This window comes from Periplaneta americana, chromosome 1 (assembly GCF_040183065.1).
Source record: "Periplaneta americana isolate PAMFEO1 chromosome 1, P.americana_PAMFEO1_priV1, whole genome shotgun sequence".
Taxonomy (NCBI): domain Eukaryota; kingdom Metazoa; phylum Arthropoda; class Insecta; order Blattodea; family Blattidae; genus Periplaneta; species Periplaneta americana.
Window position 1 is genome coordinate 181,733,389 of NC_091117.1, and position 17,103 is coordinate 181,750,491.

Sequence of the window (17,103 nt, forward strand, 5' to 3'; positions counted from 1 at the left end):
CTTCTATTGTCTCTGAGGATAGATTTATACTGACTAAAAGAGCGTTCGACGTCACAAGAAGTAACTGGTACATAATTCAATTTCACAATGTCTGCTGGGGATAAGTCCAAGTTAATCTTCACTGTTGATTCACCACTCATCACAGCAACAACCTTTTGTAGTTCTTCATATCCAGGGTTTTTTGAAAGTACAGTGTCCACCTTAGCTCTTACTGCATCTGCAACTTTACCTCTACCACGATTCAGTTGTTCCACAGTACTATTTATAATTTCAAAACTTTCAGATAGTGAAAGGTGCCTATTTTGGAGACTTTTGAGCGTTTTTATGATGCATGAAAATGTATGCTGAATGTGAGCTAAGTCATTCTTCACACTTATGTCACAGGTAACTGTTTTCGCAGTATCAATTGAGACTGCATCTTCAGAGTCCAATGCAAGGAGAACATTGTTAATAGAGTCTATATGTTCGGCATAATATTCAACTGCTTCTAGCCATGTACCCCATCTAGTTAAAATTGGCTTTGGTGGCAATGGAATTTCAGGGTACATTTCTTTCAACACGTTAACTCTACTGGGAGCTTTGAGAAATACTTTTTTCACTGATGAAATCAACAAATCTACTTTAGGGAAATTGTCTCTGACCACTTCTGCCACACGATGAAATGCATGCGCCACACAAGTAAAATGAGTCAATTTAGGATATACAACAGATAATGCTTGTCCAGCTTTGACCATATAAGGGGCAGCATCGCTAATAAAGAATAACACATTATCGTACATAATACCCTTTGGCCACAGGATACCCATAGCTTCGTTGAACAGTTTAACTATAGTTTTGTTATTGCACTTTTCTAGAACATCACAATGTAAAAGAATTCGTTCAGAATATTGTTCACTTAACAAACCGATAACTACATTACCAACAAGTCTACCTTCTTTGTCGGGAGTCTCATCAATGGAAACCCAAATTGAACTATCTTTAATTTCATCTCTTATCTTCTGTATTGTCTCATCGTAGATGGATGGAGCATACGTCTTCCTAAGTGCTGACTCATCCGGGATTGTATGTTGAGTATATTTTTCAAGGAATTCCCTGAAGACCTTATTCTTTAGTTTGTAGAGAGGAATATCAGCAGAGATGAGAGAACGGCACAGGTCGATGTTAAACTCAGATCTTACATTCGATGTTGTTGGTTGTGTTAAAAACAATTGTCTCTGCTTGGAATTTAGTTGTTTGTTGGCCTGATGTTTACTAGTTGTAATGTGTTGTTGCACCAGGAACTTTTGTGTAGATGATACTGCACACTGACACAAATTACAAAATAATATTTTATTGTCAGTTGATAAACCATCTTCTTTAAATTCTGAAATGTAACTTGTTAGTTTTGATTTTAAATTGACTGAATGACGTACTTTTGGCATATTTACCGTCTTTATAGTATGATTTACAAAACTGAACCTATGTGTACTCTGACTGGCATTTAACTGTTGAGCTGCACAACTGAAGTCTGTTAAAAATTTTAAATTAAATTAATACAGTTTTGTAACTTACTTTCCCATTGTTGATAGGACTGCTAATTTTCAAATAACTCTGATGTTAAAGGGATTACTGAACATGTGTTTAAATCTCTATTGTTGAAATGTATTTTTAAAAGTTAATGGAATTTTGTTTTGTTTTATTGTTAAACCTAATATAATATGGACTGTTTTATATGAAATATGGAAAATATATGGAAATTAACGAAAATATGTACTAAACTCTAAAATATGGAAAAATATGGAAAATAAAAGTAGGATTTTTCAACCCTACACATTGTGAAACATAAAGATAATGCAAAATATAAATTATATTAGCTTTATAAGTAAATATGTATTTACATATAAATCCTTTCCCTGCTTATAATCTTTATATACTTTCTTCTAATCGTGTAATAGTCAATTAAATCCCACTCGAGTTTTGATTTTCTCTAGATAAATATGCTCGTGTTCCACTCGCAGATTTATCGATAAAATCAAAACCTCTAGTGAGATTACTGTTGATAAATTAAGCAATTTCCAAAATAGAAAATTCTACTGTGTGAATCCTTATTATCGGTATTGAACGCAAAAATATACAGAGTGAACAGTAAGTAATGTCGCTAATTTTAGAGGGTTTCCCTTCGAGATATTTCAAACAAAAAAGTTTAATACAATTTTGCTCGTTTTTGCTCCGTTTCCGAGATTATTTTTTATGGAACATTTCGTAGCGTGTTTTGAGAAAGCCATTGGTTTAATTCCCAATATATTGATTCAATTTAAGAGAGCAGTGTATTATAATAATTGATTGACCGAATTTTAATTTTGTCATTTAAATGTGCAGAAATTTCATCCGAACAAATGTAACTTTTGGTTCTGTAAAGGAATTTTACAATGTTAAATTTTTTCGGATAAAATTTCTGCACACTTAAAGGACAAAACTAAATTCTTTCAGTCATTCATCATAATACATTGTTCTCTTAAACTGAATAAGTATATTGGGAATTAAATCAATTGCCTTTCCCAAAGCACGCCATAAAATGTTTCCTATATATAACAATTTTTGTCTCGAAAAGGAAGCAAAAGCGAGCAAAATTGTATTAATGGGTTAGGTACAGCTTACAGCAGTAAAATTTTGGAAGTATTCTATTTTTTTTTTCCATTACTGTATCTTGCAAAATAATGAAAATTGGTATGTTTAAAACACTGTCCTTCTGCTATATGGAAAAAAATATTTTTACTATTTAAAAAAAAAATTACATTTTTTTTTTTCAAATTCAGTTCACTGTGCAGTGATGAAGCGTTTCCCACATAACTCAAAAACTATCCAACATTCTGTGATGAAATTTTTTGTGTGTATTTATGCATGTCATATCAACAATATGATGCAAGATCACTCCTCTACCTTTGATAGATTGTCTGATAAAATAAATTCGTTTAAAAATGATGAAATATCAGTATTTTCTTCTAACACAAAATAAAAAAAATATATATTTATTAAGGAATGTAGTTGAAAGAGCATGATATTGTAAATATGAGTTTCAGCAATAAAATAAAAGAGAGAAACATGAAAAAGTTAACAAGTTTATGAGTTATGAGGGAAACGCTTCATCACTGCGCAGTGACCTGCCACCACCAATTTTAATTTTGAAAAAAGTATATATTTTTTTTAATCGTAAAAATATTTTTTTTTCATATAGCAAAATGACAGTTTTTTTTGCACATACCAATTTTCATTATTGTACAAAATACAGTAATGGAGGAAAAAAGTGTTGAATATTTCCAAAAAATTTACTGCTGTAAGCTGTACCTAACCCCTTAAACTTTTTGTTTGAAATATGTAAAAAATAACTTCCTGAAATTAATGACCTGTGTACAATATTACATACTTTACAATAAAAAGAAACCATAAATTTATTGTGTTTTATACGAGAAGGAAAATAATATATTCCATTAGTAGATTCACCCACGTTAGAGCGAGAAAACAACACTTTTTTAAGACCAATACGTGATGCGGTAGTAATGAAATATGAACATTATCATACCTAGCAATGACATAGGATGAGACACAGAATAATCACCTGTGCATCGGAATTGTTTATACTCGTATTGATTCAGCAGCACAGAACCTAAAGTTTCTAGTAGTTAACCAGTATCTCAAAACACAGCAGCTGTAGCGCACGTAGAACATCAATCCCCATCTTTATGTTCCCAAGAGGGTCTCCCCTCTTATATTTATATAAAAGGGGAATTCCCCTGCATTTTCTGCGCGAACAAGCAGTGTCTTGTACCACCATTAACATGTTACACAGTAATGTTACTGTAGAGCTTCAAGTCATATCCTATGGGATTCATATGCATGTGGTTTTCAACCGTGATGGTCCACCGTTTAGACCTGAGCATGAGCACCACAACTGTACATAGAGAGAGGCCATAAATAGCAGTTGTATCCTCGCTTAGCATACTGTCACAATTTTTCCTGAATATTGTAACTCATAAATTTTCCTGTCTCAGAGAATCTGTGAAGTATAAATACATATTATGTACGTTTCTTTCATATATGGTATAAGTTTTCTTTTTTCGGTTACGTACTGATTATTTATTGTTCATTTTGAGTCTCGAGTTGAGTATTAAACGTTAAAAGATGCTATAAGACAGGTCCGCAGAAACCGTAAGTAGGGGAAATATGACGTCAGCCTCACTCCACTTCTATTGAGGATGATCGACTTCCGCGTAGAGTTGTTTACATTCTTTTCCCGTCCAAACTCCATCAGTGGCGGCACTGTAATTTTCAAAAAGGATTGTAATAAATTCATTGTATTTATAATGCGTTATCTCGTTTCAAGATTTACAATTATTATGCTAGATTTCCTGTCGGTAGGTTCTTTGAGATTTCTTTGCACCTAACCTGCTTTAGATTTTCGAAAACTTTCTTCCTATCATCACCTACGGAAACATATATTTATAGCATTTAAGTAATGAATCTTAAGTCACTATTAATTTCAATTCAAAATAAACGCAACGAGTGACATCCTTAATTTAACAGTATATAAATAAATAATCAATATACAGTTCGTAATAATGAACTTATCCGAAAGTTTGTGCATTCCATAATTCTTAATATGGGCTTTGCTGAAATGTGGTTTAATATTGAAATGACGAGTAGAAATAAATTGGATGGGACACAGTAAACAAGCAATTCTTTCTTCTCCAACAACAAAATAATCATATTCCCCATTTCCTTTGGAAGTAGTATTCCGTTTAGATTTTGTCATGTTCCAGTTCTCTTTAAACTGGAGTATAGGTTTATTCATTCATTCATTTAGCTGGAGTGCGTTACAATGATGAATGACAGCATTGACATCCGGTCATATAGCTATCACTCACTTATCAATGTACAATTTATTTATCGTCCTATTACTAGGAAAACCAGTTAAGACCTGTAATGCAAGTTTTATAAAAACAGGAATTAAAACTTTAATAATGCACGAAAAATCATAATAAATTCTTCAAATAAAGTAATTGGTTTGTCGCCTGTATGGAACATTTCGGACTTATTCCATTTTAGTAGAATACAGAGCACGGAAAGACAAATCGGGGACTGTACTTAACTAATTTTACACAAAAAGTGGACTTAATCGGCTTTACTAGTAGGCCTAATAGGACGATATATACATTATATGCACACATGCATTTTAAAATTTATTTTACATGTTTTTTAACTTACTTATTTCCCTCATTCATTTTTCTCTTACTTTCTAAAGGTACGTTCCCAAGAATTTTATTATCTGTTCATTTGTAATTCTTGATAGCGTATTGTATACCTGCCGCCGCGAGAATGAATATTGATGCAGCCGAGCGTAACTAGAACGCTATGACCGCACTGGTAGGAAAGGTGGGTGGGGTAGAAGGGATGGTAAGGCAGTCGCTCTGAGGAGCTACAGTTCTGCAGGTCTGGCGTAATTAAAATGTGTATTTTGACGAACTTGTGTGAAGGTTGTCCCATATTAGTATTGGAAAGATGAAAAGTTTGACATGATTATGTATGTGTGTGCACTGAAGTGTATGACGTGTTCTCGTTGTGGATTTACTGCGTACTTGCAAGAGAATCTCAGAATTTGATGCATAACTGAATCACATTCAGCTCAAAAATTGCAACCAATTCACTATGCTTGCTTATAATAAAAATGTCACAAACTAAGAGTATTATTTCATTAAACTTTCGTTTTATGGTCGAATGATTTCCTGTTATTAAGTCAGATGAAGAATATGTATTTGGCCATTGTAACCAAACCCTCATCTACGAAAGTAACTTCAGTGGAATTTGTAAAATTAAGCGCATTTTTAATAGCAATAATACCTGAACTTTATTTAAGGTTCAGAGAAGCAATCTGTTGAGCTGCAAAGGTCACTTGTATGTACAACACATGAATGAATAAGCGGGGAGGGGGGGATTTGCTGCTTGCTGTTCCATTCAACACAAAGTTTAGCACACAATCGCAGTCTACGTCCGTACATAATCAACGCCCCTGCAGCTATACAATGGTGAACTTTTATTAAAACGTAATTCTGCGTTGCGGTGCCGGGAAATTATTTTCAAGCACCTCACTGTAAAGTACAACTACAGTAAGCATCGAAAGCAAAAATACTGCTAAAAGAACTACACAGTGTGATGAGTAGAGTAGTCTGAAAATTATATTGCTGCAGTGAGTAGTGTTTTAAGCACACAATTCTAGAATTTCAGTTTCACTCAACAGACCACAGTTCTGGCGACAGTCTAAGTGAAATTTTTGTAGCCAGATGGAATAATAGCACATTGCCTAGTATTAATTTCGTGTTCCTTTAAAAAAACAGAAATAGTTTAAACATTTCTTTACCACCAGTGCAGAACGCAAGGCGTAATTACTACATCGCATCATTTTGAGACATGACGAACTTCATTACATAATTACAACGAGAATTTATGTATCAAGAAACCGTGCTAAAATCTGATACTGTCTCACAGGTAGCTGGATGAGGGTATTTCCGGGGGTTCTCTCGTTTTCTTAAATTAATAAATTTATTTCCACTAAGGTCTCCATTTTACTTTACATCGGCCTTCATTATATATGATTTATTTCATTTTATCAACAGTAACCTCACTACAGTCCCGCTCCGTGACGCCGTGGTCTAAGGCATCCTGCCTAGGACTCGAATTACGGAATGCACGCTGGTTCGAGTCCTCATGGGGAAAGAAATTTTCTCATGGCATTTCGGTCAGTGTATGGGACCGGTGACTACCCAGTATCGTGATGTACTTGGGGTGCTACGATAGGTAGCGAAATCCGGTTGCGAAAGCCATCTATAACGGCTGGGAGGATCATGCTAATCACACGATACCTCCCTTCTGGTTGAATGATCGTTCACCTCTGCTTCGGCATGTGAACGTGAGACCAGCAGCCGGTTTGTCGGTCTTGGCCCTTCAAGCCTGTGGCACCACGGACTATTATTAACCTCACTAGAGGTTTCGATTTATATAGGGAAAATCAAAACTCGAGTGGAATTTAATTGACTATTACAAGATCAGAAGAAAGTATATAAAGATTATAAGAAATAAAGTAGCCTACTTTAATACAATAAAATATTTATTGACTTACTAAAATGTCTTGAAAATGTATTATTGTACCATCTCATCATTACAAATATTCCGCTAGATGGCAGTAGTGTGTTATGATCAGGATTTTCTTGTTACCAGTTGTACCAACTACACAATCTTCATTGAATTCTATGAACGATTACTAGTCAAGAAGGCTTTGTTGATTCAGTTTAATTTTTATTAAAACAGTTGCATTCCACTTGACTTATTACTAGGCTTATATATGCTAAACAATCTCTGATACGTGACTATTCATAATCTCATACAGCAGAAGCTATCCGTATAACATAACCTAAATCATATAAACAAGATAAATGACAGAAAAGTTTTAATTAAGGACGATGAAATAAACATGAATCATTTAAAAATGTACAATATTTAAAGTACAATATTGGCAAACAAAGAAACAAATGCTGGGAATGTAATAAAAACAAATGTTAGGGAGGTGATAAAAATAAATGCTAGAGAGGTTATAAAAATTGTAGGTTAAGCAGCTATAATTGGTTGAAACACGTCGTTTCGTAACGTTTTATTGGTCAAAAGTAGTATAACGCAGTAAAAGTGTAATAGTCAAAATAAATGACACAAAATGACGTAATGTGTAGGCGGTACCAGATGAAATCGGCCAATCAACTATAGAACGTCCATAACCTTGAGCCGGTGCCGGTATCATAGGGAAACATTTCGCAAGACCAGGCGGAGACGTCCAATTGGCGAGACCGGCTGGTACACGGATATTCAGTTAAATCTGATATAATCGTTATGGACACGCCTGACCTGCAGTATGTGTGTCATCGCTGGGCGACAAACCCACCCGTTGGACTCTATTTATCTCAATCTTTCTTCTTGAGGAGGTTGCATTTATAACAAATCGATTGGTCGTTGTGCAGAAGAACTTGAGGCTCGCCCCGTACATAAGATGAAATAAAATATGTTCTGAATTTCGTCGTTGTTCCTGCAATAACTCCTATGCACAAAATATAAAAATTATCAGTAGAAAGAGAAAACACATTTATTCATCCTATGGCAGCCATACATAGGAGACTGTGAATTCTTACATTTTCGAAACAAAGAAATATAATTACATACAGGAGATTTTATTTACTGTATCACTATTTAAATTATTTAATAAAGCAAAAATCTGAAAATCGATAAATATGTCACATAGGAGTTATTGCAGGAACGACGATTTTCAGAATTACACAATATAAGATTAACTTCAATTATTTCACCACATACAGTCATTCACAAATGGTGTGTAAGATGCAATACGTTGAATTCCAATCATTCACAGCCATACAGGACAACGAAATATTATCGTATACATTTGATCGCATACAAATTATCGCACCTAATCGGCAGTAGTTTTTTGTGGAATCAGCAGTAACCAACAACCACATAACAGTCACAACATGTACCAAACTGCAGCGACTTACAAAACAAACACTGTTGACGGATCGGGATAAGATCTAGAAAATGTAGTAACAAGCGCAAAGTCTTGTGAGTGTAAAATAAAAACTACTATACCTCAAACCCACTGAATGTACAGCCAACCTGTTGCAACTTAATTTATACCAAAATGGTTAGCTTAAAATTTTGATTGCAACATTTCAACAAGACGTTCAACACAGAACACAATTTATTACAGTATAACGTAGTTTGCCGTAACAGAGGGACTATAAATTATGGGAAGATGTTTGTTGAATAGAGTTGGCCAATTAGCCAGATCGGTGAAGAAAGCTAAGATTCCTAAGGAAGGTCTTTTATTGAGGAAGCGAACAATTTATGTCTTTGCGTAAGAATCACCTTTGCAATTTCCAAGATCTCCGACGGAAACATCTTTCTTTTCGAAATACTCCAATTTCCCACGTCATCTTCTACAAATCAATTCTCTCAACATGTGTAATGTCTTTGTCTCAACTAAATGTCTTTCCTCTCTAGTTGTTATTGAGCGGCCCGAGATAGTTACCGGCAGAAAGGTAGAGAGTTACCTTCCTGCCATATTTATTGGTGTGTTAACCAGTCGCATGTGCCATGCTTATCTATGACCTGGAAAAATGTGTAATGTGTAATAACTTCAGGAATCATGTTTGTTGTTTTATTTTTATTTTAATCTGTTATTTAACGACGCTGTGTCGACCAGAAGGTTATATAGCATCTGACGTCGGTGGAATTGGTGAAAGTGAGATGGTATTTTGGCGAGATGAGACCTAGGATTAGCCATAGATTACCTAATATTCCCTTACAGTTGGGCAAAATCTCGAAAAAAAAACTCTACTAAATATACAACTCACGCGGGATACGAACCTACTTCCTAGCACAGCAACGGATCAAAAGACCAGTTCCTTACGTCTGAGCAACACCAGTGATAACCATTTTCAGCAGAAAAAAACGTAATGGCCTGTTAATAATAATAATAATAATAATAATAATAATAATAACAGTACAAAGGGCAAAATATTTTTTTGGTATAAAAGAGCAAGAAGAATAAGTATATTCTTGTCAATGTCGTTACTTTCACTAATAACTTGATGAAAATGTTACTTTAAATGTAAAACACTTCCAATTATCTTTTATCCACTGGTGGGCTTACCCTTTGCGTAACGGAAACATCTCCACTAGAGATGAACAATAGTAACTGCTGCTCTCGCTCGCTGTGTTCGTTGCATTTGTCTTTCGAGTCTCATCTCGAAACTCTTGTGCGCTTCGAATCACGCTCATCATTCTCGAAATAGCATTTGGTCGACGTTGAAAATATTTCGTAACTTTGAATAACATACATAATTGAAATAAATAACATTAAAGATGTTTAATGGATACAAAAAGATAAAAGAAAACAATACCACAGTTATCAAAATGTTGTGGTTCTACTATAAGATATTACCTATGGTTATATAAATAAAAAAATCTAAAATAAATTTGAATTTCTAAGAAACATACAACATAGCGTTAAATAAAGCGTTTCTTTTTACTTGAGATTGTATACTTGATTTCAAATATGCGAAAACAAAATCCTAGTCTTTTAATAAGTGCCTACTAATTAAATAAAGATTGGAGAACGGATTACTACACTGAAAGATGGAGATGATGTTTCAAATAGGCTACTTGATTGTTTCTACATATATATATCAGCTTCCAAAACAAATAAAAGTTCAGTCAGGTATAAACAACTGTGACGATTCAAGGCTGTTTGACGTTCGAGAGTTGATTACTTCCGAAGTCCCGATGTTTTGAACGTTTGCTTTCAAGCAGTCAACGAAAGGAAATACTGTCGTGTGGATTTTCGGCTTTGCGGACGCTGTTAGTCTTGTATTCTCGCTCGTTGTTCATCCCTAATCTCCACCTATGAGCGACGCACCAAAACTGTAGTTCTTTTTGCCGCCGTACGTGTTATCCTCGGTACACAATGTGAGGCGAACTATAGGCCTATAGGATTGCATGGTTATCGTTACTATATTTATTATTAGGTCCTATTATTATTATTATTATTATTATTATTATTATTATTAACAATATTCATATTTAATTAAATATATTTATTTGCTACTAATTTCCGGATCCTTGTGGTCATCCTTAATTAAGGCCGGACGATTTATTTCTCTCTCTCTTATTATTATTTATATTATTATTATTATTATTATTATTATTATTATTATTATTAATCATCAATATCAACAAAAACAGCAATAACGACTAAGGCTCAGGCTCGTTCCGCTCTCATGAAGGTTTATGTTGTGTTTTAGAACTCGTGTAGACATTGTGGGATGCCGATAGGGGAAACATGAGTACGTCACATCCCGCGTAAATTTACTACCAATCACAATCAAGTACCGTCTTTGTCCACCATAAATTCCACTTAGATCCGTCGGAACTCGAACCTTGGTTAATAGTGTGGCAAGGCGTCGCTCTAGACGTTCGGCTAACAAACACATCAAAATATATCGAATGAAAAATGAGTTTGCGTGGTTTTAATCCTTTAGCTGAAGAAGAGTAACGCCAATATCATTTACAAACATAACTGTCAAAATAATTCATTGTTCTCGCCAAGAGTAATTGTTTTACCTGACATTTACAGACAGTAATATTCCAGACATGTCACATTTATCGGTTTTAATTTAATATTAAACAGTATATGGCTTGGCATAGAGAGCAAATAACAGAACTACAAATTATAATACAAGATCGTATTATAAAACAAACGAACTCTTAATACGAACAGATGCTGAAAAATAATATGCAGAAATTTAATGCTATAATTGGGTGTATAAAAAGATACTTGGGAAGAAATATATTACGGAAATAAGATTGACACTGGTCCACAACATCGTATCGAACTTAGTCTGGTCTACATGAGTGAGATAATGGTGATTAACTGATGCGAGAAGTGGACAAAAAAACGAACATAATAGCGGAAATGAGATTTCTAAGGTCTATCTCTGCTAGGAATAACTTAAAGCAATTCTATGGCATAAAAACAAATTTGGTGGAAGAAACTAGAAATTATCATGGAAATGATACTATCATAATGTGAAGAGAATGGCCTAGGATCGTTTCAATGCAAGAACTTTATTACACACCACGGAGAGAACGGATTATGAGGCGGACAAAAAGATGACAGAGACAACAGTTCATCTGAATTTGGCTTCGGAACGGGATAACACGCAATCCGTGTAAACAGAAGAAGAAGAAAGTACGCTGAAGAAATCATAAAAGTTTATGGAAAAAATTGAAGTTTACCATCAGCATCATTAGCTACCAAGCAAATGTCTGAAGCAAATAAGAGATGTGGTTCCATTTCATTTTCATGATAAACGATAATTTTATTATTACTACCACATCATTCCACATATTAACTCCTACAGCTGATTACTTAAGAATGCACTTACGAGATGAAATATCATGTAATCTAGTTTCCTCCTCTCTTGAAAATTTAATAAATGTAAGACGGAAGCCTTTGTAATGCCCCTCCCTTAGGATATCAGTAATTTGAGAAGATGGAGTACATTTTCCCATCGGAACTAGGCTCTCAGGCAAGCTCGATATCTCATCATGATCGTGTACCATAAAGCACATCCGTTAATATATGAAATAACCACACAGACCCCCAATTACATTCCATTGTCATGACGTGTACAGAAGAGTCGTCACAAATCAAATCATTTGCAGTGTTCCTTACCGGACACAACACGTAAATCCTAGAGCGACAGTTTTCAATTAACGTAAAATACTGATCTCGAAACAAGTTCTTCATGCAACTCATAGATGTGTATTGATTTTCGAGACTCTTACAACCTCTGCACTGTATTGTCTAATTCGTTCCTTATTGAGAAACATCGTATTACGCTTACAAATTGCGAAATTAAGTTTCACGACAATAGTGTGTCGCTGGTCTGCTGTCGTTTCATTCCGCGTTCTTCTTGTGATAAACAATAGATAGTATTTCCTTTTGAAGTTTATCATTCCTCTAAATTTACATTTCTGTATAGCCTAAGTAGGGACCGATTTTTTTTTTTTTTTTTTTTTTTTTTTTGTAATACCGATACGCGAAAAATTTTCCACAAATTATTTTCTTTATTACATTTACTCCTCTAGATATCTAAAATAGGCTACAACATTTACGAAAAAAACAAACTAGCGAAATAACTTAATATTTTAGGAGTAAAATTCGCTCCGGCGCCGGGGATCGAACCCGGGTCTTTGGTTCTATGTACCAAACGCTCTGACCACTGAGCTACGCCGAATTCAATCCACAAATTAATATATCTATACTATTATCTCAGCTAGCAATGCATAATAACTGTGGATTCCCGGCCAACAAGTCACTCAACTGAGTGCGCTCCTAGTATAATGGCAGTTGACTTGGATACACGTCAACATATAGCCTACATGCGTAACTTGGAGTAAGGCCACAAAGGGAAACATCGAAGGAGGAAAGTTCGATCCGGTGCTGGGGATTGAATTCGGCGTAGCTCAGTGGTCAGAGCGCTTGGTACGTAGAATTAAGGACCCGGGTTCGATCCCCGGCGCCGGAGCGAATTTTACTCCTAAAATATTAAGTGTCAATATTACAGATAAATTCTGTAGGACAAATTAATATATCTATAATGCGAAATAACGTCAAACTTGGATCATTGCGGGAAATATGCCTCCCATTTCGCAAAACCTACATTTATGCAAAATAAACAAGCGAAATAACGTCAAATTTGGATCATTGCGCGAAATATGCCTCTCATATCGCAAAACCTACGAAATCTGCACCAATATGTTATTCAATATTATTAAGGAAAAACATGTTTGTGACTTTTGTTTCAGTTAAATTGTCAATCGCCGTATGGCCTTAACTCTGCCAGGTTAAATAAATTATTATTATTATTATTATTATTATTATTATTATTATTATTATTATTATTAATCGCTTGATAAATGCCAATACTTCTGTATTTTCTCTACGTACACTCACAAGCAAACATTCTGATGCGGGAAGATAAAAAAGTTAATTTTTTTCTTCCACCATGTTAATAATGTAAAAAGGAATGTGTATACAAATTTTGGCCTGTCGACCGCAATTACGAGGTCGTCCAGAAAGTGAATTTCACTGGGGCCGTTTACAGAAAAATTCACAATTGCATGAAAAGATTTATTGAAACAGATACAGCAATTGTTGCGCTATTTGTCAACATATCCCCCACTGCAATTAACACATTTTTCATACCATGGGATCAATTTTTGTATCTTTGTGTTGTAGAAGTCAGCTGCCTAGGATCGGAACCAGCGTTTGATAGCCGTCTGCACCTCTCTGTCGATCCCATGATATGATAAATGTGTCAATTCCGGTGGAGAATATGTTGAAAAATAGCCGGTGGAGAATATGTTGAAAAATAGCCGGTGGAGAATATGTTGAAAAATAGCTCAACAATTGCTGTGTCTGTATCAATAATTTTTTCCAATTAAATTGTGTTCTCTTTCTGTTAACAGCCCATGGCGAACTTATTTTTTACGGCCCAAGTAATTGCGGTCGAGTGGCCAAAATTTGTATAAGCACTTCTTTTGACATTGTTAACATTGTGAAAGAAAAACAATTAACTTTTTTATCTGCCGCCATCACAATGTTTGCTTGTCAGTTTTAGAATATTATATCTATGACTATGACTATGTGGATTTCTGCAGTATGCTATGCACCAGAGGCTATATTTTGATAAGAAGATGTTTTGGAGGGACTAACAGCGGACCACAGTGAATTTGGTGTGAATTGTTTGCAGGCAGAGTGGTTCCCTACATCTAATGCGGACTGTGAGAGGGGCTTCTCTGAATACATGAAAATATTCACAGACTGTCGCATAAATCTTCGAGCGGACAACATAGAAATCATGCTTACTTCATATTTTGATGATGCTGATATGTGATATGCAGAGTGAGTCAGGAGGAAAGGTACATGGTTTGAGGGGTGATAATATTGGTGATTCTGAACAAAAAAGTTTATATGAACATATGTCCTGTTCTAAACGGTTTCGGAGAAAACTAAACGAAATAATGAAGAACAGGAAAAGTGTAGGTGATAGTAAATTAAAACATTGTTGCCTTATTTTCTATTTAATTATGTACAGTACTTAACAAAAGTTTAAGACCATGAGCAAATTTCATATAATTATTTCCTGGTCCTATATTTTTGTTTCTATTTCCCTCATGAATATTTTGTCAATTATTTGGACTGTGAGACATCTATCGACGCAAAGAAAGTAAAATTATGACATTTAGTTTTCGAGTTATGATTTTAATGAAATATTTTGTTACTGTAAAAAATGCTACATTTATAATTACGGAATAATTTATTCATGCTAAACCAACATGTTTATTGTAGTGATAATTTTTTTCAATCAATTTGAGAAGTGTGAGAACACATTGGCACCAGAAAGAAAAATTAAAAAAATTTTGTTTTCGTTTTATAATTTTTTGCATATTTTTCCAAAATAAGGAAAATAATAGTAGAAATAACGTTAAGTAAAGGCATTCATAGCTACACTGTGGAATAAGCTAACGTAACCGGACCTACGCCAATCGAAAGTACGTGATTTCGTACTTTCGATTGGCGTAGGTCCGGTTACGTTAGCTTATTCCACAGTGAAGCTATGAATGCCTTTACTTAACGTTATTTCTACTATTATTTTCCTTATTTTGGAAAAATATGCAAAAAATTATAAAACGAAAATAAAATTTTTTAAATCTTTCTTTCTGGTACCAATGTGTTCTCACACTTCTCAAATTGCTTGAAAAAAATCATCACTACAATAAACATGTTGGTTTAGCATGAATAAATTATTCCGTAATTATAAATGTAACATTTTTTACAGTAACAAAATATTTCATTAAAATCATAACTCGAAAACTAAATGTCATAATTTTACTTTCTTTGCGTCGATAGATATCTCACAGTCCAAATAATTGACAAAATATTCATGAGGGAAATAGAAACAAAAATATAGGACCAGAAAATAATTATATGAAATTTGCTCATGGTCTTAAACTTTTGTTAAGTACTGTACATTTCTTTACAGAACATGTTCAAAACGTCCACCGTCAATTTCAATGCACTTTGCAGCTCTTGTGGACAGTTGCTGTGTTGCTCATCTGAGCTGATTCGGAGATTCCTTTACTAAAGCACAAGCATGTAAAATTCGACCGAGAAGTTCCTCCTTTGTTTTCACTTTGCGCTTGTAGACTTCGCTCTTAAGCTAATCCCACACAGTAAGCCAATGGTGTAAGGTCGGGTGACCTCGATGGCCAAGAAATGGCTCCACCGCGACCGATCCAACGCCCATTGCGCATTAAAATGGCCAATAAAGTCAATAGTACAAAGTAATGTCTTGTGCGATATCTGATGAAGGATATGACACTGACGCCCGTGATTTTCAAACAGCTGTATGTCAGATACAGTTAAGAATAGGACATATTTCATACAAGCTTTTTTTCGTTCAGAATCTCCAATAGTATCACCCCTCACACCATGTACGTTTTCTCCTGACTCACTCTGATAACATAATACATTTAACTGACAACTTATTTCACGAAAAACTCACCGAAATGACAACTTATTTCACAAAATACCCACCGGAATGTGACAAATTTAACATCGAAATCACCCATTTTATTTCACCAAAAAATACGGTCCCTATGTATAGGACGAATAGCAATTTCAACAATCCATATTAGACACGTCTTTTGTTCACTACAATTCTGTGTGTTAACTGTAGTCCATGGTTCACCATACAGATATTTTACGGTATTTATTACATTTCTCTATAAGTTTTCATAATTTTGAAATTTATTTTTATAATCGGTTATTAAACGATGCTGATTAACTACCAGGTAATATAGGCCTAGCATTTATGAAAGGGTGATAGCGAGATGATATGTGTTAAACTGACTCTCAACAGTAGTTGAAGCGGAAAAAATCAGAGGTTACAAGGGGCGAAATCTCTGTGACCTATGCCATTCTTTCACAGCTCCAACAAAAAGCACGAATGTCCTCGAGGCCAACAATTGTTGGCAAGTAACACAATAAATCTTGCCCTACCCAGGATTTTCCCTGCTAGACAGATGGCATCATAGACTGTTTGTATGACATCAGAGTCTGTTTGTAAAGAGCAGATCGCTTCTGGCAATTCTCCTGTAATTGAGATTCTGGCTGCCGCTGCTGACAGTCTTCAGAGGACTACATCCTCAATTGTACAATGCGTGTGCAGGTAGCGGGAGGACATTTTGGAGAAGTTTCAAATGAAATGCTAAATGTTAAGTAATTAATTAGAAGTCGTATAGAATGAATATTACCCTAATTTATTTTGCTTAAGTTGTTAAAAATACGATGTCCATAACTGTGTAACGAGCTAGTTTCGGACATACGTTCGTATGACTTTTTCGACTTGTTACGGTATATTTATTAATATCCTTATACAACCT

The 17,103-nt window shown here is 34.6% G+C and overlaps 1 protein-coding gene and 1 non-coding gene across 4 annotated transcripts in view; both read right to left on the reverse strand.

Moving 5' to 3' along the window:
* Positions 1 to 17,103, reverse strand: part of LOC138704965 (uncharacterized) — a 521,080-nt gene that overhangs the window by 258,361 nt on the left and 245,616 nt on the right. The window lies entirely within an intron of this gene.
* On the reverse strand, positions 12,818 to 12,890 carry TRNAY-AUA (transfer RNA tyrosine (anticodon AUA)). The gene has a single exon. It is a non-coding gene; the product is annotated as a tRNA-Tyr (tRNA).